Below are 21,843 nucleotides of genomic sequence, written 5' to 3' on the forward strand. Positions count from 1 at the left end.
AACACACAATTGCTGTGTGCCTGTGACCAAGACACTAGCCTTCTCTGTGTGACCAGACAGTGCTTTCACATGCTAAATCCTAGAGAAGCTGCAAACTTGCCTTGGGGAGGGGAATATGAAATTAAAGGTCCAGAACAAAAAAAAAAGTGTTTTTCAATCTGAGGAAAGCCTAATTATAATTAGCAGGGCATATCTGCCACTGCTCTGTAATACAGAGCGGCCAGGGACACTTGGAGACGGACTTAAGTGAAAGGTCACATGACCAGCAGGTGTCATGGGGGGGCAGGGCCTGGGCCTTGAACACAAGTCTTCTGGACTCCCCTTAACCAGGCTGGATCTCACCTTTTCTGGATGACTATATTGTCATTGTCACATATCATATGTTCAAGGAATTAGAAGAAGCTCTACGGCTCAATGGAAAAAAACTGGGGAAAATCCACAGGAAGAGAAAGCAAGGAGGAGTCGCAATCAGCACCAGGTAAGGGAATGTTCCCACTGATAAATTCGTTACTCCCAGAGGGATGAGAGAAGCAATACCAGAGTTCATTGAGTATAGGCCCCTTGTTTTGTTTTTGTTTTTGTTTTTTGGGCAGGGCAATGAGGGTTAAGTAACTTGCCCAGGGTCACACAGCTGCTAAGTGTCAAGTGTCTGAGACCGGATTTGAACTCAAGTCCTCCTGAATCCAGGGCTAAGTGCTTTATCCACTGAGCCACCTAGCTGCCCCAGGCCCCTTGTTTTATAAATGAGCCAACTGGGGGCAGCTAGGTGGCGAAGTGGATAGAGCACGGCCCTGGATTCAGGAGGACCTGAGTTCAAATCCGGCCTCAGACACTTTACACACTTACTAGCTGTGTGACCCTGGGCAAGTCACTTAACCCCAATTGCCTCACCAAAATAAAAAAATTTAAAAAAAATAAAATAAAATAAATGAGCCAACTGAGGCCCAGGGGGGTCACATGGCCACTGAGTGGGCCAAGGCAGCATCTGAACTCGGGTCAGAGCTCCAAACCAGGGCTCTTTCAAGTCGATGTTTCTGAATGTTTCCTGTGAGACCAACAGACAAGCACTAACCATTGGCATCAGAGTCAGTCAGAGCTGAGTCAAACCTTGGACATCAGGTTCAGGGGGTCTTTGTCTGGGGTCTGTGAATTTTTAATTCAATGTTTTCACAATTGTATTTCAATGGAGCTGGTTCTCCTGGCAACTCTATGTATCTGATTTTGTCTTTAAAATATGATACTGATAAGGGAGCCCTGGGCCTCACCAGACAGCCCAAAGGGGCCAGGACATTAACAAGATTAAGAAGCCCTCACCTAGCTGGTAGGGCAGAGAAGTGGAACAGGGGATAAAGGGCCAGGCTGGGAGTGAGGAAGACCTGAGTTCAAATCCAGCCTTAAACACTACACTCCCTGTGTGACTCTGGGCAAGTCCCTTCACCCTGTTTGCCTCAGTTCCCTCATCTGTAAAATAAGCTGGAGAAGGAAATGGCAAATTACTCCAGTATCTTTGCCGAGGAAACCCCAAATGAGGTCATGAAGATTCAGACACGACTGAAGCGACAACAAACAACACCTTACTTTACAGAAATGATACAGAAGGAAGTGACTTGTCCGTGATCTCATCGACACAGAAAGTAAGTCAACACTGAAACCCAGGGCCTCTGACCTCACAGGCTCTTGCCAACAGTACCCCTGGTCCAGATCCAATCTGAGGGGACTATGGAGAAGAGCAAACGTGTTCAGGCAGAGGTGCTGGAGGCCAGACCTCATCTTACAGAGGGGTGGAGCCGGGGGCCCGGCCTAGGACCTTCTCCCAGCTCCTGGCAGGAGTCCTGCCCCTCCAGCCCCTGCCTCTCTGCCCTCCCCAGCCCTCCTGTCACTTTTTAACGCAGAGAGATGCAAAGCACCTCAAATGTAGCAGATGCCTGTTGAACAGATGTATAAAATGTCAGGGCAGGCGGAGGCTCTGGGAACACAGCGTATGCCAGGTAGCCCCTACCTCCACAGGGGCTCCTTCTGCTTACCCACCCCCACCCCCAGGCTTCTGGGCTAGCCCACGGCATTCTGGGATAGCTCTCCTGGTCTGGGAGGTTTCCTGAAGTCCAGCCCAAATCTGCTTCTGCCCCGGGGGCAAAGGCCCTAACCCAGCCTCCTGGGAGGCCCAGCCTCTGCTGCTCCCCAGTAATTGTAGTGCCCTGTTTCTGTCCCGGGCCACTCCCCATTGATGCCCTATCTTGTCTGCCCCCCGGGTGTGTGCAGCTGCCTCCCCGTTAGACTGGGGGCTCCTTGAGGGTACGGGTGGCTTTTGCCTCTCTTTGTATGCCCAGCGCTTAGACAAGACCTGGCACACAGTAGGTGCTTAATGAGTGCTCCTTCTCCTAAGCCCATAACTGTTTGCAGATCCCTTCCCACACTGGGAGCCCCCCCAGGGGGCAGGGGCGGGCTTTTGGAACCCTGAGCCCAGCACACAGTAGGTGCTCACCCCTTAGCTCGGCTTCTTCATGACCTGAATGGAGGAGGCCATGGCAGGGAGGGGGCGGGGCGGGGCTGGAGGGAGGAGACTGGGCACGAAACCCCCACCCCCAGCCCGTGTGACTCAGACCGGCCCGACCTCGGACCGCACTTCCAGGGGTCCCTGGAAAACCCCCCAGTTCTAGGGGCCCCATGACCCCCGCCCCCTGCACGCAATTCAACAAGCACTAGTTGGGCGCCTGCTGTGTGTGCTCCCCTTTCCCCATCGATTCCCCGGGTGCTGGGTTCAAGTCCCACCTCGGGCGCTCGGGAGGTCACGTGGTGGCTGCGGGCCTCAGTATGCTCCTCCGTAAAGCGGGGGCGCCCTGGGGCCCCCCGAGCCCACCCTGCCCGCACTGGACCGAGGGGGAAACTGAGGCCGCGGGAGAAGGAGGGGGATCGGGACCGGGCCTCAGTTTCCCCCAGGAGCTCGGCGCTGGGTGAGGTCCGGAGGGGCTCGCAGCCTGCACTCACCCGCTAGTCCTTCCGTTCGCTCCCGGCCCGGACGCGCTCGCCGGACCCAGGACCCAGGACCCAGGCTCGGAGGGCCGGCACTGGGGGCAGGGGCCGCGCTCGTGCCCGCGCCTGCGCTCGCGCCCGCGCCCAAGCCCCGCCCCCTCAGAGTGGCCCCGCCTCCGCCCGAGTCGCCGGGACTAGGCGGCAGCCTCACTTCCTCATCCGGGGCTCTCCGCCGGGAGGGCAAGGGGGCGGGGCGAGGCGCCGGGACGCGGCCCCGCCTCTGTTTCCCGCCAAGCCGGCCATTGGTGGAAGCTGAGCATGCGCCCTGGAGACTCCCCCGGCCAGCCCGGGCTCTCCTACCCCCTCCCTTCTCTTCCTAGTTTCTTTCCTTCTCCCACCTCCCCGTCGCTCCCAACTGACTGCGGACGTTTGTTGTAGTTATTCAAGTCGTTTCAGTCGCGTCCGACTCTCCGTGGCCCCACGTGGGATTTCCTGGCAGACAACTGCAGTGCTTTGCTGTTTCCTCCTCCTGCTCATTTTACAGATGCGGAAACTGAGGCCGACAGCGTGAAGAGACTTGTCCAGGGCCACCCAGCCAGGCAGTGTCAGGTCATCCTCAGGTCCTCCTGACTCCAGGCCCGGCGCTCCACCCACAGCGCCACCTCGCGGCCCATCCCGGACATTCAAAAGATAGACATGACCCTCTCCTGGCCAGGGATTGAGAGAACGCGACAAGGAATCGATCGGCCTCGTTAGCATGGAAATCCAATCAAAGGAGCAATGGAGAAAAAAAAGGATGGAGGAGGCAGCCGTCCATCTGTGTGTATGCCACGAGTCAGGTCCTAATTGCTACAATGAAGAGCAAAAGAAGCTGAAACTTAAAGAAAACTGGACGAGCTGCTATGCACAAATTCACAAAGTCTAGGCAAAAGGAGATAAAGTAGAGGCCCGAAAGCCAAGAAGCCAGTTCAGTCTTTGGAGAGAACCAAGAGAATTGGCAAGAGAAAAGCAAAAATGGGAATGGGACGGGATGGGGAGAGCGAAGATTAAGAAGATGTAACCTTGTGAAGAAAAAACAAGAATCATGGGGAAAACCATGTCAGCATCTAAGCAAAGTGGGGGAGGGAGAGAGGAAGAAATGAGTGATTTTTGTCATCAGACTGTACTACATACCGCCAGGCAGAAAGAAAGAAGAGACGGAGGGGCAGCTAGGTGGCGCAGTGGATAGAGCAACAGCCCTGGATTCAGGAGGACCTGAGTTTAAATCTGGCCTGACACTTTACACACTTACTAGCTGTGTGACCCTGGGCAAGTCACTTAACCCCAATTGCCTCACCAAAAAAAAGAAAGAAAGAAGAGACGAGAAATTTGAGAAGCAATTTACAAACATGGGGAGGATCGATGGAGAACTTCAATTTTATACACATATCGACTGGTATTCTCTCTCTGTCTCTCTTGTTCTCCTCTATGTCTCTCTCCTCCCCATAGATAGAGAGAGAGAGCTGTCTCTCTTCCCCCATATATATCTCTCTGTCTCTGAGTCTATTTCTTTCTCCCCCCCCCTCCATATATGTCTCTCTGTCTCTCAATATCTGTCTCTCTCAATCTTTCTTTCTCTGTCTCTCCTTGCCAAAAGCAGATTGTTTTAATGGTGATTCTTGCGTCAGAAGGTGGAGGAGCTAACAAGGACTAGCTCTGTTTTGAATCTGATTACCACTAATAGGCAGGAGCTGGTTGTTGGGATAAAATGATGGAAAGATTGGAGATAAGTAATTATTCTCTCCTAGGGCTTGTCTGAGAGGAGGGGAAATCCAGGCATACTCTGCCATACTCCCTAGATTTTAGGAGAGTATATTTCAAACGGTTCAGAGGAAGAATAGGTAGGATTTCATGGATGAAAATTCTCTTAGAGAAATCATTTATGGGATTGAATGAATAAATGAATGAAGCATTTATTAAGTGCTTATTGTGTACAAAGCACTGACAATTCAAATAGAAATGTAAGAGTTTCTTCTCTCCAAAATTCACATTCTAATGGGAGTGTTAGAAACACAGCTAACCACTCTTCATGTTGCAAAGCTCTAGTGTTGGCAGCTTGAGTGTCAGCAGCTCAAGTGTTGGCAGCCCTAGGGTTGCTAGCAGGTTGCTGTTCAAAAATCCCAAGCAGGCAGCAGTTGGTGAGTGAAGGCTTTATTCATCTTCATGAAGATGGGCACTCTTCTGAATGTGCAGGTAGTGAGGTCCCTCACCTCTATTTATACTGCTCAAAGGGTCCCCTCTGACCAATCACATTAAGGCATTTTAATACTCCTCATTTACATTTCAGTTATTACAGTTATTACAGTTGCTATTTATACAGAATAACAGTAACAGCCTAAGAACCCATCAGGTAATACCAGTTGACCAATCAGATTTTACAAACTACAGTACCAAGCCTTAACCTATTCTGCGCAAGAGTGTCGGTTCCCTCTCAGAACAATACTGTGTTAACATACATAACTCTTTTTTTTGTTGTTTTCAAGGGGGGGGGATTGTGAGGCAATTGGGGTTAAGTGACTTGCCCAAGGTCACACAGCTAGTAAGTGTCAAATGTCTGAGGCCAGATTTGAACTCAGGTACTCCTGACTTCAGGGCTGGTGCTCTATCCACTGTGCCACCTAGCTGCCCCAACATACATAACTCTTTAAGAAAAAAAAAAAACGGTCTTGGGATTTGACCAATCAAATTGCTCCGTTCACTGGCCAATCAGATTGCAGCTTTAGGCCCCAACCCTATGCTGGAGTAAGAATGTCCCCATTCCCCACTAAACAGTACTTGTGTAAACATAACCTTTCAAAACAAAACTCAAGTCAGGGCTTGAGCTCCAAGTCATGTGGGGATCACCTCGGGAACCTCAAGGTGAACTCTTAGCCCAGCCTGACTCCCACAAAATCCAGGCCCTTCTTCAGGCCTAAGGCCCATAAGCCTTGGCTCGAAGCCTCGTGTGCCAAACAGCCCCCTCCTGGGAGGTTTGGGGCCACAAAGCTGTTGGGCTGAAACCAGACTCACTCTCTGCCTTAGGGCTCTGAGAAGAGTCCAAATATAGTCTTTTCTCTCAGGAGAGTCCGGAAGACCTGAGTTTAAATCCAGCCTCAGACACTTACTAGCTGTGTGACCCTATACAAGTCACTTAATCATTATTTGTCTCAGTTTCCTTATCTCTAAAATAAGAGTAATAATAGCACTTCCCTCCTGAGGCAAGTGAGGATCAAATGAGATAACAATTGTAAAAAAAAACTTGGCATAATACCTGGCACTTAGTAAGTACTACATAAATATTATTGTTATTATGCCCACTGATTAAACCATATCAGTTCCTCATGTTGAGCCATGTGACAGGGCCAAGGACTTTGGTGGCAAGTACTTTCTGTCCAGGGGTCTTCAGTAGCTGTGGCTATAGCCCCTGCAGGAGCAGGTCCAGGCCACATCTCCCCCAGACTGGCTTCCCAAGACAATGGCTGAGGGCAATGGGCTGGAAGCTGGCTATTCCCAAGGCTCTTGGGCTCAGTGTCTGCATGGCCTCTATCAGGGTATATGAAGAGATGGATCAACATGGCGGTAGCGGTTCTATAGGCCTGGCAAAAACTACCTCCTGTCTTCTGTCCCTCTAAGTGCCTGTCTATTTCAACTAGGCTGACTTGGCTGCTCTGTGAATGGCAGCTGGGGGGCATGGCTGGCTCCTTTTCCATGGGAACCACTTCCCTGCAGGACGGGGAGGTGCGATGGGATATTATGGAAGAAACTGAACAATCAGATTCTGAAGACACAAATGGAAACAATTCAAAAGAGGAGGAAAAATAGAATTTAGCTGAAAAGACTAATATAAACACCAAACAACTTAGATTATATATATATTTAAGCACATATATTTTTATACACACACAAGATGGAAATAAGGGCTACTAACAGAGGATAAGGGCAGCTAGGTGGTACAGTGGGTAGAGCACCAGGCCTGGAGTCAGGAAGGACTCATCTTCCTGAGTTCAAATCTGGCCTCAGACACTTCCTAGCTGTGTGACCCTGGGCAAATCACTTCACCCTGTTTGCCTCAGTTTCCTCATCTCTAAAATGAGCCAGAGAAGGAAATGTAATGATTGGAATGACGCCACCTGCTGGAGACTTACTGTAGAAAAGTTCCACCATGAAAGGAAGGTCTTTGAGGGCAAGAACATGCGTATTTTCTTTGGCATCAGGAAGTGACATTGGCTGGTGGGAGGAGGAAGGGGGAGCTGGCGCTCTGATTCTGGCTCTTTCCTGAGGACGCTGGTGGAGAAGGGAGCTAGAAATGCGCTCTCCCTTTAATAGATAGGAATCTAGGCCTTTTCTTCTCTCTTTACCAAATTCTTATTCTCCTTAATAAACGCTTAAAAGTCTAACTCTTGCTAAAGCTTATAATTTATTGGCGACCACTCATTGGAGATTTTAGACAGACTAGCTAGAATTTTAGTCCTTAACAGAAATGACAAACCACTCCAGTATCTCTGCCAAGAAATCCCCAAATGGGATCACAAAGAGTTCAGTACAACTGAAAAATGACTAAATAAAAAAAAAAAACAGAATAAATGCAAAACACTTGCATGGTCAGAAAGAAAAATGTTCGTACAATTTTGGTTATGTAAAATCAAAAAGGTTTTATTTACGCAAACAAATTTTGAGTTAAAATTAGAAGGGAAATAGGTAATGGGGGGGAAGTCTTTGCAATAAGTTTCTCTGATAAAAGTCTCATTTCTAAGATATATAAGGAACTGATTCAAATTTATATGAGTAAGAGGAACCATGCCCCAGTAGAAACACTACCAAGACATGAAGGGGCAGTTCGAAAAGTTAAAAAGGCAAGCTAGCAATAACCATGAGATTACTAATAATTAGAGAAATGGACATTAAAGCAACTCTGAGGATCCCTCTCTCCCCCATCAGCTGGGTACAGAGGATGTGACAGATGTCAGAGGAACTTGAGGAAAAGTCAAACCAACGTATTGTTGGTGGAACTAAGGATTGGTCCAGCCATTCTGGAAAACAATTAAAAACTATGCCCCCAATGTTACTGAACTGTGGCATACCATTTGACCCAACTGTCCCGATACTGGGCCTATCACCCCAAGAGTGCAAAGAAAAGCAAAAGCATGTTTGTGTACCAAATTATTTACAGTAGCTCTTTTCACAGTAGACAAAAAAACTGGAACCTAAGGGAGTAAATCACCTATTGGGAAACAGCCAAATTGTGGTGTATGAATGTAATAGGATATTATTGTGCCTAAAGAAATGAGGAAATTGGAGCAACTGCTGTGATCTGATGCAGAGTAAAGTGAGCAGAATTAGGAGAACAGTTTACACAAGGACAAAAACGTTGTAGAGACAAACAACTTAGAAAGACTTTAGAACCCTGACTCATGCTAGGATGAATCCCAAATCAGGAGGTCTGAACGTGAATCATGCCCCCTACCTCCTGCCAAAGAGATAATGGACTTAAAATCTAGAATTACACATGCATATTTGGACAAAGCCAATGTAGGAATTTGTTTTGCTGGACTATGCATAGTTGTTGTCAGAGTTTTGATTTTTCCATTGTTCGATGGCTGGGGGATAGTGGGAAGGAGAAATTTTTTTTTTAATTATAAAGCACTATACCAATGTAGGGACAGCTAGGTGGTGCACCACCTAGAGCACCACCTGGAATCAGGAAGACTCATTTTCCTGAGTTTAAATCTGGCCTCAGACACTTAATAGCTGTGTAACTCTGGGAAAGTCATTTCACCATGTTTGCCTCAGTTTCCTCATCTGGAAAATGATCTGGAAAAGGAAATGGCAAACACTCCAGTATCTTTGCCAAGAAAACCCCCAAATCGGGTCACAAAGAGTTGCACATGGCGGGCAGCTAGGTGGCGCAGTGGATAAAGCATTGGCCCTGAATTCAGGAGGACCTGAGTTCAAATGCGGCCTCAGACACTTAACACTTAAAAGCTGTGTGACCCTGGGCAAGTCACTTAACCCTCATTGCCCCCCCACACACACACACACACAAAAAAATTTGGACATGACTGAAAACGACTGAACATACCACTGTAAGGTGGTCTAACAAGGTCACATGATTTAAAATATTTTGAGCACTTTCTAAAAAGTAAATGGAGGGGCAGCTAGGTGGCGCAGTGGATAGAGCACCGGCCCTGGAGTCAAGAGGACCTGAGTTCAAATTTGACCTCAGACACTTGAAACTTACTAGCTGTGTGACTTTAGGCAAGTCACTTAACCCCAATTGCCTCACCAAAAAAAAAAAAAAAGTGAATGGAAATGAATGGCTAACCAACAAAACAAATTCATGAGTCTATAGGTAGAGACTTGGAAGAAGCAACTGGAATTTTGTTGTAAAGTTTGTTTGATTTTTTTGTTTATTTTTTTAAAATTTGTTTTGTTTTGTTTTGTTTTGGGTTTTTTTGGTGAGGCAGTTGGGGTTAAGTGACTTGCCCAGGGTCACACAGCTAGTAAGTGTCAAGTGATTGAGACCAGATTTGAACTCAGGTCCTCCTGAATCCAGGGCTGGTGCTCTATACACCGTGCCACCTAGCTGCCCCTGTTTGATTTTTTAAAAAGAAGCATGTCAGGACAACTTATTGGATATAACAGAAGTATTGGCCAATTATGGGGTTGGACAAAATTACTTCATAGAATCATAGAATTTGGGAGTTGGGCCTCAGCAGTATCTAGATCAACCCAGTCAAGAGTGGAATCCCAACACACCCCACACATGGTCCTCCAGGCTCTTTTTGGATCCCTCCAAACAGTGGGAAATCCCAACCTCCCTCAGCAGCTTCTGGCACTTTGGGGTGTTAAAGGTCCTATCCAGCTCTGAGGTTTTATGACAAAAATTCTCTGCTGTCTCTCTGTAATGTCGAGATTAACCAGTGAAGGCCCAGTCCTTGAAACGCACATAAATGGACTTTGCCTCCTGCCACTTCAACACATGGAACAGCTGGTACTGTGTGGGGACAGTTTTCTGACCCACTGAAGAACAGTAACTGAGACTGCATACAAAGGATGAATACATTCTTCCCTTGGCCTTTTTTTTTGGTGTGTGTGTGCTTTTTCTTCCTGGTATTGAGTGAAGGAAGAAATGATGTAAGCCACCAGGTAGAGGAAAGGGCACTTTCCCCCATCTACTAGTTCACATGTGTCCCTGAGCACATACCTCTTCCTTTGATTTTGGTTCTTTCTTGATTTTAGGAGAAGTGTTTGAGGATGGAATAAATCAAGTTATAACCCTGTGAGCTTTGAAAGACTACAGGAGACATCAGAGGACCCTACAGCAACCAGATTTGGTCACAGCAATAGCTGAGGCCTATGAGACACCCACTCGTCTGAGCAAGAGAGTGCTTTGTGGGAGCCCTGGATCCCATGTGTCCCCCACTTGCATACCTCAAGTACTTTTTTACTTTCAGTTTGAGCTCATTCTCCCTAGAGACCTGTGTGGACAAGGGTGTGGGTTATGGGAAATGTTTTGTACCATCTAATTTAAGTTTGAGCCCACCCTCCCCCAGTGATGTTATTACACAAGAAATAAGGGATATTTTTGTAGCTTCTGTCCTTGCTTGACTTTCTCAGTAATATCAATTTCTAAGAGTAATTAACTCTGTGCTATACAGCAAAGAGGTCAACTGGTTGATTGATATTGGGGGAGCACACCAGGCAGAGATTCACCAGTGATAATGTTAAATCCCCTCGTCCCTCAGAGTTACCCCTAGAACACATATTTAGCTTCTCTCTGAGGATCCAGTCTGATAGTCCACTGAGAATAAGGATAGTAAACCCAAAAGTGATACAACAGGGGGAACCTAGGTGGCACAGTGGGTAAAGCACTGGCCCTGGATTCAGGAGTATCTGAATTCAAATCTGACCTCAGACACTTGACACTTACTAGCTGTGTGACCCTGGGCAAGTCACTTAACCCTCATTGCCCTGCCCCCCCCCCCCAAAAAAAGTGATACAACAAATAAGTAAAATTTTCAAAGAACAATGTCAAGAACTCTAAAGTTCAGAAAGGGGAGCTAAGGACAACTGAAGGGGCTGATTTTTTTAAAAAGCTATATTTGAAGAAAGACTAGAACAAAAGAAGACATGGAACCACTGCATGGTGTGGATGGTGGGAGAAGGGGGAGAAATTAATGACAACAGAGAGAAGTCAAAGCTGCTCAATTTGTATTTTGCAATGATCTTCTCTGCCAAGGAGGATGATAACTCACTGTAGGGAAGAGAACAAAGATGACTACTAGGGAGCTGATAACCAAGGTAAGTAACAAGAGTAAGAGACTTCTCCTTGATGAATTCAAGTGACTCGGGCCAGACAAACTACACCCTCAGGTGCTGAAAAAAATGGGCACAATTTGGGACTATATGCTAAACCATGTATATCTTTTTTTTTTTGGTGAGGCAATTGGGGTTAAGTGACTTGCCCAGGGTCACACAGCTAGTAAGTGTTAAGTGTCTGAGGCCGAATTTGAACTCAGGTCCTCCTGACTCCAGGGCCGGTGCTCTATGCACTGTGCCACCAAGCTGCCCCATGTATATCTTCTAAGCCAGCAATACTACTTATGCTCCAAAGAAATCAAAGAAAGAGGGGAAAGACCCTTGAATACAAGAATATCACACCACCACTTTTTGATGTAGCAAACAAATTGAAAGGGCACCCATCTATCTGGGAATGTTTGAAGGAATTATGGTATATGAATTAATGAAAAATTATGGAACCATAAGAATTTATGAAAGTGATGGATTCAGAGAAACCTGGGAAGATGTGTATTAACTGAGGCAGAGTGTAGTGAGCAGAACCAGAACGTTTTATCCAATGACCACAACACTGTAAAGAAAAGCAACTTTGGAAGACAACTCTAATCAATACAATAACCAATCATTTATCCCCACTGAAATATGCTACTTCTACACCCTCAGAGAAGGGTGATGGGCTAGAGTTGTAGAATAAGACCTATATTTTCAGACATGACTGATATGTGGATTTCTTTTACTTCCATATGCTTAATGGCTGTTAAGAGTGGGTTTAATTATTTTTTTGGTTGGTGGAGGTATGGATGAGAAGAAGGAATGAGTGATACTGATGCTCAAAAAAAAGGAATACAAAGAAAGAACATTGTCAAGGAAGCATTTAAAAGAATACATGGAAGAGAGTAGAAGATTCAGCAGGATATAGATGAAGAACATGGCTTTGAAACTAACTTTAAAATCAATCATATGCTTTTTTTTTTTTTAAGTGAGGCAATTGGGGTTAAGTGACTTGCCCAGGGTCACACAGCTAGTAAGTGTCAAGTGTCTGAGGCCGGATTTGTACATGTAAATGTTCATGTTTATTGGTGTTAATCAAGTCCAGACAAATAGAAACCAAAATCTTTCAAAAGAACTTGAAGATAAGATTGCTGAGCCAGTGTCAGGGATATTTGAAAGAGCATGGGGGAAATGGGAGGGGCACTGTGGGATTGAAGAAAAGGAAATGGCAGCTTTTCTGAGGCTAATTTTCTCCCTCTGTCAAATTATAGGGCAGTGTCACAGAATCAGAACTGAAAGTGGTCTCAGAGGCTGTCTAGTCTAATCTGCTTGTTTTATACATGGGGAAACTGAGGCCCAGGGAGGCTGAGCAATTTTCCTAGAATTCCGTGACTGAGGGCAGAGTCCAGAAGGAATCTCTGAGGAGGAGAAACTTCAGGGGCAAAAAGGACTTGCCCAAAGTCACACAAGTAGTGTTAAAGGAGAGATTGGGGCCACTAGGGGGCTCCATAGTGTACACAATGTACAGATATATATATTTTTATACACACACGATGGAAATAAGGGCTGGATAAGGGCAGCTAGGTGGTGCAGTGGGTAGAGCACCAGCCCTGGAGTCAGGAAGACTCATCTTCCTGAGTTCAAATCTGCCTCAGACGCGTACTAGCTGTGTGACCCTAGATAAGTCACGGTACCCTGTTTGCCTCAGTTTCCTCATCTGTAAAACGAGCCAGAGAAAGAAAGGGCAAACCACTCCAGTATCTCTGCCAAGAAAACTCCGGATGAGATCATAGACAGTCAGACAGAACCGAACAATCACAATATCCCTTGACTCCAAATCCTGAATTCTTTCCACTACACTCTATTGCCTGTCTCTAAGACACTAAGATCTAGGACTCTTCCAGATCTGATGATAGTCTGTGACTTGAGAAGCAAATGGAGGAAGGAAGACTCACTCCCACCTCAGGGCATCAGAGCAGACAGCCCTGGAGCTGGTTCTGAAAGAGAATGAAGGGTTTCAGCCCGAGGAAGACTTTTCTAGGCTTGTTGCAGACTCTGCAGAAAGACACGGGATGGGATGCAGGAATGACAAGGCATCCCACGTGGCAGGAGTTCAGTGTGGGATGAGCCACGTCCCCAACCTCACTTTAAGGAGACCTGAAATGTGAGCAACAAGGTTTCTACAGCATCAACATGGCCCGGATGAAAAGGCCCTTAGGAGGCAGAAATGGATGATTTCACTGGGGTGAGGCCTCCCTCTTCCCATACCCATCATGCCCCCTGCATTCTGGAAGCGATTCCATGAATATCTGTGGCCAAAAGAATTCATCCCTGGAAGTTGAGCCCATCTGCTCTTAACCAGGCTGCTGTTTGGACAAGAGCTGATTCATGTGGCCTTTTACTCCGCCATTCCTGGAGGACTGGATAGTTTTGCTCTTGTACCCCAAGGACCTCGCACCATTTCTGGCTCATTGCAGATGCTTAATCAGTGTTTGCTTGTGTAACTTATGTGAGCAGATTGCCTCAGAAGGTGTCTCCCCAGAGGAAGACTATGAGGAACCTGCTGCAACAAGTTATGATGAGGTTAATAGAAGGCTGGTGAAGAGAGTAGAGCCTGCAGAGACACTCTAACTGGTCCTGGTCTCTGGGAGGGAGGAGCTCAGTCTTGGACATTTCCTCCCTTTCTCTTCAACTGCTCACTCTGATTTTAACTCCTTTGATAGCAGCGCCCAGTGAAACACAATGAGGAGAAAGGCTTCTGTTTTCTCCACAGAGGCCACAGGCCTGGTTCCTTGCCTATTTCTATTTTTGTTCTTGAGTTTTAGGTGAAGAAATAGGGAGAAGGGGGAAATGACTTTGAATTTGTGAATTTAAAAGGTCAGAAGACCAAGTCATTCCAATGCAGGAGTTGGAATCCACACCCATACAGTGTTTTACTCAGTGTTTATGCCCCAAGGAGCAAGGAGGGACCTTTGGGACCCTTCCTAGCTGAGGTAGCTGAGGCAGATGGATTTGGGGGAACCAATGCTTTGTAGAAACTGTTGGAAGAGTAAGCACACTCTCCTCCCCAGAGAGGGGATACAGGAGCGTACCCCTAAGGGGCTGGGGCGGAGCAAATATTTGTATTTGTCTTCCCGTTATCTTCAAAGCCAATTATCCTTTTCTAGAGATTAATTGATGTCCAGTGGTAAAACAAGACTGGGTACCAGTAACTGACATCTGGAGGGGGGGGACATAGCCAGTGGGGGCCAGAAACCATGGCAGGAGAGAAGAATCACCCCTGGACCTTCAGGGTACCTGCCCCTGGTACCTTGGCTGACTCTGGGGAAGTGAGAGCAGACTCAAGCCACTTTACTGGGTACAGAGCACCTGGAACAGAGTCAACAAGCATTTATTAAGCGCCTACTATGTGCCAAACCCTCTACTAAGCATTGGGTATATAGAGAAGGACAGAAATTGTCCCCGCTTTTGAGCAGCTCGCAGCCTAATGGGGGAAACAGCGTGTCATGGGAATGAACAAGCCACATACAGATGAAATTGGAGCCAATCTCAAGGGGAAGGCTTTGGCGTTAAGCAGATGGGGAAAGGCTTCTTCGAGAGCTCACTGCCTTTCCTCCGCCATCTTGGCTCCCTGGGGAAAGGCTTCTTGTAGAAGGTGGGACTTGAGGGAAGTCAGGAAGCCGAGGTGAGAAGGGAGGGCATTCCTGGCAAGGGGCACAAGCAGAGAAAATGCCTGGAGGGAGCCAGGAGAGGTTTAGAAAAATAGTGGCTGATGGGATAGGGAGTATGTTAGGGAGGGGTGGTTGACTTACTTTTGTCTTTGGTGGTCATGAGACTGATAAGTCCTCGAACCCATCTGTAGGGTGGGAGCCCATGGATTCTCCCATCCACCTTAAAGGAATTTCCTTTGTTAGCAAAGAACACCTTTTGTTAGAGTCAAATAAGCAGAATTCCTTTAGGAGAGACATTTGTTTACAACTAGTGGGGGGGGGGGGGGGTCAGGAAGACCTGGATTCAAATCCTACCTCAGACACTTATTAACTGTGTGATCCTGGGCAAGTCCACTAATGTCTCTGGGCTTGGGTTTTCTCATCTGCTAAATGAGAGGGTTAGATTCCACGGCTTCCAAGATCCCTTCTAGTTCCAGAGCTAGAATTCTATGATCTGTGCTGTGAATGTGGGAATCTTCTAACCAAGGAGTTGTCAGAATTTGATTCATTCTGTCCCAAGGGGAAAAAAGTAGCATTTTAGCCTCTAGAGGAAGATAGTCCTGATCTTTCGGAATTGGACTTGAGTTGTAAAACCCCGAAGCATCACAATTATTTATTATAATTCCTGACGCAGAGCTGGCATTTTTAAGGCCATGTTTTTGTCTTGAGCTTCTGAGCAGCCCTGGGAGAAAATAGATAGGAAGGGCAGGGTGGGTTATCTCGGCCTTACAGAGGCCCAGACCTAGACTTTGGGAGGGAAAGAGACTTGCCCCAGGCTAGGAAAGAGGAGGGGAGGAGGAGAGCCAGCAGACCAGTGGTCTGGGCATTAACAAGGTCATAAGAACCTCAGGGACCTTGCAGTGCATCTTCTGCTTGGAATGACCTGTGTAAATACAGAGTTCAGAAAGCACAAGCCAAATGCCCCATCCCAAGTGCTGCGGCTCCACCTTGGCCTCCTACAATCCTTCTGTTTCTTCAGGCCTTGGTCAAGAGCTCCCTCCTAACCCAAGTTGTTAATGCCCTCTCCTTCCTCAAGGTCTTTTGTAAAGGCTTATCTGTAGGCAGCCAGGCTAGTGGATACTGACCGTGTGGCCTTGCCTAAGTCATCTACCTAGCATGCTCTACTCAATTGCAGAGAAGGTGCCAATCTGCATGGGTGAAGGGTTTCCTCATCTGGGAATTCCCTGTACATGTGAAATCCCAGGTCTGTCTGTCCGTCCATCCATCCATCCATCCATCCATCCATCCATCCATCCATCCATCCATCCATCCATCTACATATCTATTGTCTTTTGACTCCAGCAAAACTGGATTTAAGTTCGGCAGAATTACACTAAGTTGTCACCCTCACTCTCTCTTCTAGTCATTGGAGTCCAATAGCAGGACAAAAGTCAGGGTGACTGGCGATGGCCAGTGGATGACATGTCTTCTGTGTCTGATAAAGATCTGAGTGCTCCACAGAACCTGCTTCAGCCCCCTTAGTAGCCCATTGGAACAAATTATTCTCATCTGCCCACTCTGCTGGGGCAAGTCTTCACACATTTGGGGTGGACATCTCCCTACCCCCCCCCACCAACAGGTCTGAGGCCCCATTGGTTGCCCTCAACCTGGCTAAGCCCATCTGCGGAGATGGTTTTTACCAGGGTGTGGCTGTTAGAGCTTCTTGGAGCCACAGGTGAGAGTTAGGTGACAGGTGGGCACCAAAGGTGCATGAGCAGCTCTCACCCCAGAGGTGCTGGTCCTCCTGAACCCCTATGCCCTAGAAAATAACTATGGACAAACAAGGCCTACTGGAGATGATCAAACAAGGGCAGCACTAGCATTAAGGGGGATTAGGAAAGGCTTCTCTTAGAAAGTGAGATTTCGATTGACAGTGGAAGGAAGCTGGGAACAGCGGTCAGGGGGCACAGCTCCTGGCAGGGGGCACAGCCAGGGAACAGGCTTGGAGTTGGGAGATGAGAGTATCGTGTTTGAGGCACATGGACAGGGCTGTCCCTGTTGGCGAGTAGCTGAAGTGGTGGCAACTAGTGAGATCCCCCAGGGACAGCACGAGAGTAGTGCCCACAGTGAAGCAGCCGGGCTGGCTGAAGATCCCGCAAAGATGGAGAAGGAGCCCCGGGATAAGTGGGAGGAACAGAAGCTGGAGACATCGATCGAGCCCCTACTAGGTTCCAGCACCGTGCAAAGGAGGCTTTACAAACATTATCTCCTCTGACCACTGCTCACCACTGAGGGGGGAGGACAGAGGTCGAGAACAATGGCCCCAGCAAGAAAAAGTGAAATGAAGTGAAGTGAAGTGGACCGTACAACGCGGCAGGGAGGGGGCGGGACGGTGGGTCGCGCGGGGGGAGGGCGCCGCACCCCGGGAACAGCCGGGGGCGGGGCCGAGCCGGGACCAGGGGGCGGAGCGGCGGAGCTCGGAAGAGCCCGCGTGGCTGGCGCGGGGCAGGGTGAGTGCGCGTGCGCGGCCAGTCCGCCTGCTGCAGGTCCCGGATGGGGAAGTGCGGGCGACCATAGAGAAGCAGCGACGGCGGCGGCGGCGGCGGCGAGAGCGGCCCGGCCCTCCCTCGCTCCCTCCCTCGCTCGGCTCAGGTAGTAGCTGTAGCCGCGGTAGCGGCGGCTCCGGGGTGGGGGAGGGGCAGGGAAGGCCACGGCGGGGGAGCGGGGACAAGGCGCTGCGGGCAGCGCGGGCCCGGGGAGGGGCCCGGCCATGTCGCGATAGGCGCCACGGTGTCGCGACAGGCGGGGAGAGCGCGCGCCCATTTATAGGGCTCTCTCGGTCTTTCGTCCTTCCCATCATGTCCCGCCAGGGTCAACCCAGGCGTTCCATGTCGCGATAGACCCCCCCCCCCCCCCGCTCGTGGGGCCTATCAGGGATCTGGAGTCAAGCGGGGCTGGGAGTGGCTGACCCTGGCCTTGGACCTGGCCTGGGGGCAGGGAGGGGAGCGCCCCTCCCCCATACAGCCGCCCTCTGCCCCCCCAAGTGGAGAGAGAGCCTCCCATCCCGGCCACTGGGCGGGGAGTGCCCCTCAAAGAGACATCCCCCCATCACCCCCTCCCCGCCCCCACGTTGGGGAAAGGCCAAACCCCAAGTCCTTCCAGGTGGAGAGAGCTTCATTCCCGCCACTGGGCTCCTTCCTAACCCCCCCCCCCAAGCAAGGAGAGTACCCCCCACTCCCTCCTAAATCCCACCAAGACCTTCCCTGTCCGTGCCATAGGGCTCGGTCCTAAATCCTCGAGTGGGGAGGGTGCCCTTTTGTAGAGATCCCCTCACCCCAGGTAGGGAGAGGCCCAATCCCCAAGGTCCCCTGGGAGGATCTCCCAAGTGGGGGGAGTGCCCTCCCCCAGAGACCTCCTGAGCCTCACAAAAAGAAAAGCCCCCTTCAAATCCCCCCACCCCCCACGGGAGAGGGCCCAGCCCCCAGCCACAGATCTCCCTAGATGCACTAAGTAGAGAGAGACCCCCTCCTTCCCCTCCTCTTTCTTGGAGGACTCTTCGCCCCTTCCATAAGTTCTAAATTCTTCCAGTCCTTTAAGGTAGCTAGAGCCCCTCCCCATGGTACAAGATTACACCAGGAATAGAGGATCCTTGCCCCCCCCCTCCCCTCCCCAAACCCTCCAAGGGGTAGGAGCTATTAAACTGCCCTCTCATCCCATCTGAGTTCCCATCCCCCAGCCCACTTCCAGCACTCTGGCCTCATAGTGTGGGGGTGGGGAGCCCTGTCTTGGTATTGAAAACTAGAAGGGGAAAAGCCTCTTCCACCAGGACTGCCTTTTCTCCCCCCACTCCCTCTCACGAAGCACCCCGAATCTCCATTCTGAGACAGGCCCACTGCCCCTAAGAGGGGAGATCTCAGTGGTCACTTAAGGGCAAAGAACTGCCTCCTTTACTCCTGGGGTAGAGACCTCGGCCTTCCTTGTTCTTCCCTCCCAGGCTGGGGGGAAGAAAGGGGGGAAATTGCCTTCCTCCCACCGTAGTCTCATCATTTCACTGTGGGAGGAATGCTTGATTTGGAGCCAGGGTGACCGTGGGCATATCACTTCTTTGGCCTCAGTTTCCTGTTCTGTAAAGCGAGGGGATTGGCCTACATAATCTTTAAGGTTCCTTCTAGCCCCTCTCTGGGATGCTTTGGATAGAGAAGGCCCAGATCTCCAGAAGCAGTCAAGAAAAAAAAGCCTCCCTGATGGAAAGGGAGAGGACCACACTGCTGCCCCCCCCCCCCTTCTCCAGGGAAGATAGAACTGTCCCCATGGGGAGGCTGAAACAAAGCTACCTACAGAGGCATCCTTTGCGCACCCCTAGCCTCCCATTTCTGCATTTCCATTCTTTTAGCCCCCTTTCTTCCTGGGGTGAAACAGCCAGAGGGAGATGGGCCTTCCTGCTTGGAGATTTCTAGAATATTCCTTGCTGAGAGGTTGCCCCTTGCGTCCCCAGCTCCCCATGGCATTGAAGTTTACCTTCCCAAAGCCGAGGAAAGGCCCTTCTCCCAGTTCTGTTACTGAGGCCCTCGTTCTGTCTGAAGCTTTGGGAAATCAAGTCCCTTTCTGGGAGGGGAGTCTCTGAGGGCACACATGCTCTGGGTACTCTGTGAGCCAGTAATGTTCTTTGTGGAGACATGAAATGAATGAGGTTAGGCCTCCAGGAGACAAACATCCTGGACATTCCTACTCTGCCTTGGCTTTTGTGTTGCTTTTTGTCCCCAGCTACATGTTGTTATGTTTTGGGGGGAGGATCTCAAGTACTGACTTTTTAAAACCCGGGCTCCATGATGAAAGAAAGTGGGTGACGTCTTTAATCTTGGTTTTCTAGGCTGCTTGTGTTTAGTCATTACCGATTCTTTTTTTTACTTCTCCCTCCTACAAACATCATCCATGGGCTTGTTTTGTGGGGATTAGCCTGGCTACGGTTTTCCTGACGCCCATAGGAAAAGAAGCCTCCCCATTCTTGCCTCAGCTGACTGGGATGGGTTCTTAGCTCAAGTTGATCTGCTATTGCAAACCTGGAGACGTTACTTCTAGCTTTGTTCTGCCCTTCTCAGTGTATGTCCTCCATAGGAAAGACTCGCACTTGGGATTCTGGGGCATTAGGAGCTCCCCAGCTGGCAGCAGGAAGCGAAGAACCACATTCATTGGGGGGCATTGTGAACCCTAGGGTTCCTAACTGACCCCTAGGCCAGTGCTCTTGACCCCACTCTAGAACACCTCCCTGAAACAGACAAAAAAGATGGGAAAGAATCTTGCAGATCCTGGAAGGGTCTGAATTTAAGAATACCTTGAAGATCTTGTGTCCTTCAAAGAAGACATACGTTGTCGATTCTTTTTTCTGTAAGGCAAAGAAAATAGAAAAAGTAGGATAGATTTTTTTAAAAAATTAAGTAAAATTATAATATCTACATGTAATTATTTGCCTTTAAAATTCATAGGATAAATTCTAGCAAATTCATAAAAATTTTTGCTACAAAATTTCTGTAAATACTCCTGGGGAGGCTCCCTTTTCTTTGGGTTTGAAGGTCAGCGCCCTTATTGTTTTAGAGAGTGACTTGGGGCGCTGCACTCTTGTATTTTGCCTAGAATTCCCTCAAGTGGAATAGTATTATGGATCAGAGGCCATACTTGAGCCCCTACTTCCATAAGTTAAGTTCATTGCCTCCGGTATACTTAAAATGCCCTCAGCTCTTCAAGAAGGAATTCATCTTTGGCTAGGGGTTTGGCCTGCTGACTGGTGTGGGGGCTGGGGCCCGTGCAGAGAAAGCAGCTTCTTAGTGGTGGGAAGGAATAACAATGAGTAAGTTTGTGAATTTTCCCCTAGATCCAGCTTCTTCACCTGGGGTCTGAACTTGGTCTTTTAAAAAATATTTCCGTATAATTTGATTTCTTTTATTACCCTATTGATGTGATTTTGTGCATTTAAAAACATTCTGAGGAACCCATAACAAAAAGCCTCCCCCCCCCCATGTTCTCAGGCTACAAGTTACTTTAATTTTATTTTTTGGTGGGGCAATGGGGGTTAAGTGACTTGCCCAGCGTCACACAGCTAGTAAGTGTCAAGTGTCTGAGGTCAGATTTGAACTCAGATCCTCCTGAATCCAGGGCCAGTGCTCTATCCACTGTGCCACCTAGCCGCCCCTACAAGTTACTTTAAACAGGTTGATTGTGAGTCTTTTGAGGCAGATCACAAGTGCCAGGTTTACCTCACTTCATGCTTTGGGCCAGAGCTTCCAGCTCAGGCAGTCAGTCTGCAGGCACCGATCACTAGGTCTGACCCTTGGCTCTCCAGGCTCTACCTGGGGCACTGCTCTCAGGGAGCTGCCATTCTCATTGAACACTTTCTAACAGAAAGACCTATTTTTATCAAGTCCTGAAGACCAGCTCTGCCTGAGATTCCCCCTGACAAACTGAAGCAAAATAGAAGGATAGTAAATTTGCTGATTGTTTTTCATTGTTATCTTTTAGGTCTCTGTTACAGTAGCTATGGGAGGATGTGAATTCTTGCCAGTATTTTTTAGGGAACAAAGAGGCACACACTTGTAAAGTGGCTTGTGTGAGGCAATGTTCTTGGCTTGCTAGCTCATCAGATTTGTAACATTTCTTACTGGGGACTCTCTAAGGCGGGATCTGTAAAATGGGGCAATAATTCCTGCCTGCCCTGCCAATATCACGAGGTTGTGATAATCTGTATACATCTTGAGCAAGGGTGAGCAAACTCCAGCTTGCTGCTTGTTTTTGGACCTGGGCTGGAGCGAGCTGACCTCTGATCCTGAGGCTCTGGGTGAGTCTGAGCTCTCCTCCCCCGCTGAAGTCTATGGAAAGGATTCTTGGGCTTGGAGCTCAGCATGGGCTCCATATCTCTCATCCA

At 48.7% G+C, this 21,843-nt stretch overlaps 2 protein-coding genes across 9 annotated transcripts in view; one reads left to right on the forward strand and one right to left on the reverse strand.

The window, feature by feature from the left end:
• Window positions 1-3,604, reverse strand: part of DEPDC5 (DEP domain containing 5, GATOR1 subcomplex subunit) — a 112,066-nt gene extending 108,462 nt beyond the window's left edge. For 7 of the 8 annotated variants that reach the window (XR_006356338.1, XM_044002221.1, XM_044002213.1 and 4 more), the window contains exon 1: window positions 2,986-3,107. The gene's annotated coding sequence lies outside the window, so the exon portion shown is untranslated. Of the gene's footprint in view, window positions 1-2,985; window positions 3,108-3,368 lie in introns of those variants that run through there. The other variant, XM_044002189.1, reaches the window with a different exon arrangement.
• Window positions 3,605-17,441: 13,837 nt separating this feature from the next.
• The window catches only part of PRR14L (proline rich 14 like), a 64,665-nt gene continuing 60,263 nt past the window's right edge, over window positions 17,442-21,843 (forward strand). Inside the window, exon 1 of the mRNA XM_043980522.1 lies at window positions 17,442-17,579. The gene's annotated coding sequence lies outside the window, so the exon portion shown is untranslated. The remainder of the gene's footprint in view (window positions 17,580-21,843) is intronic.

This window comes from Dromiciops gliroides, chromosome 1, assembly GCF_019393635.1.
Source record: "Dromiciops gliroides isolate mDroGli1 chromosome 1, mDroGli1.pri, whole genome shotgun sequence".
In the NCBI taxonomy this organism is placed as follows: domain Eukaryota; kingdom Metazoa; phylum Chordata; class Mammalia; order Microbiotheria; family Microbiotheriidae; genus Dromiciops; species Dromiciops gliroides.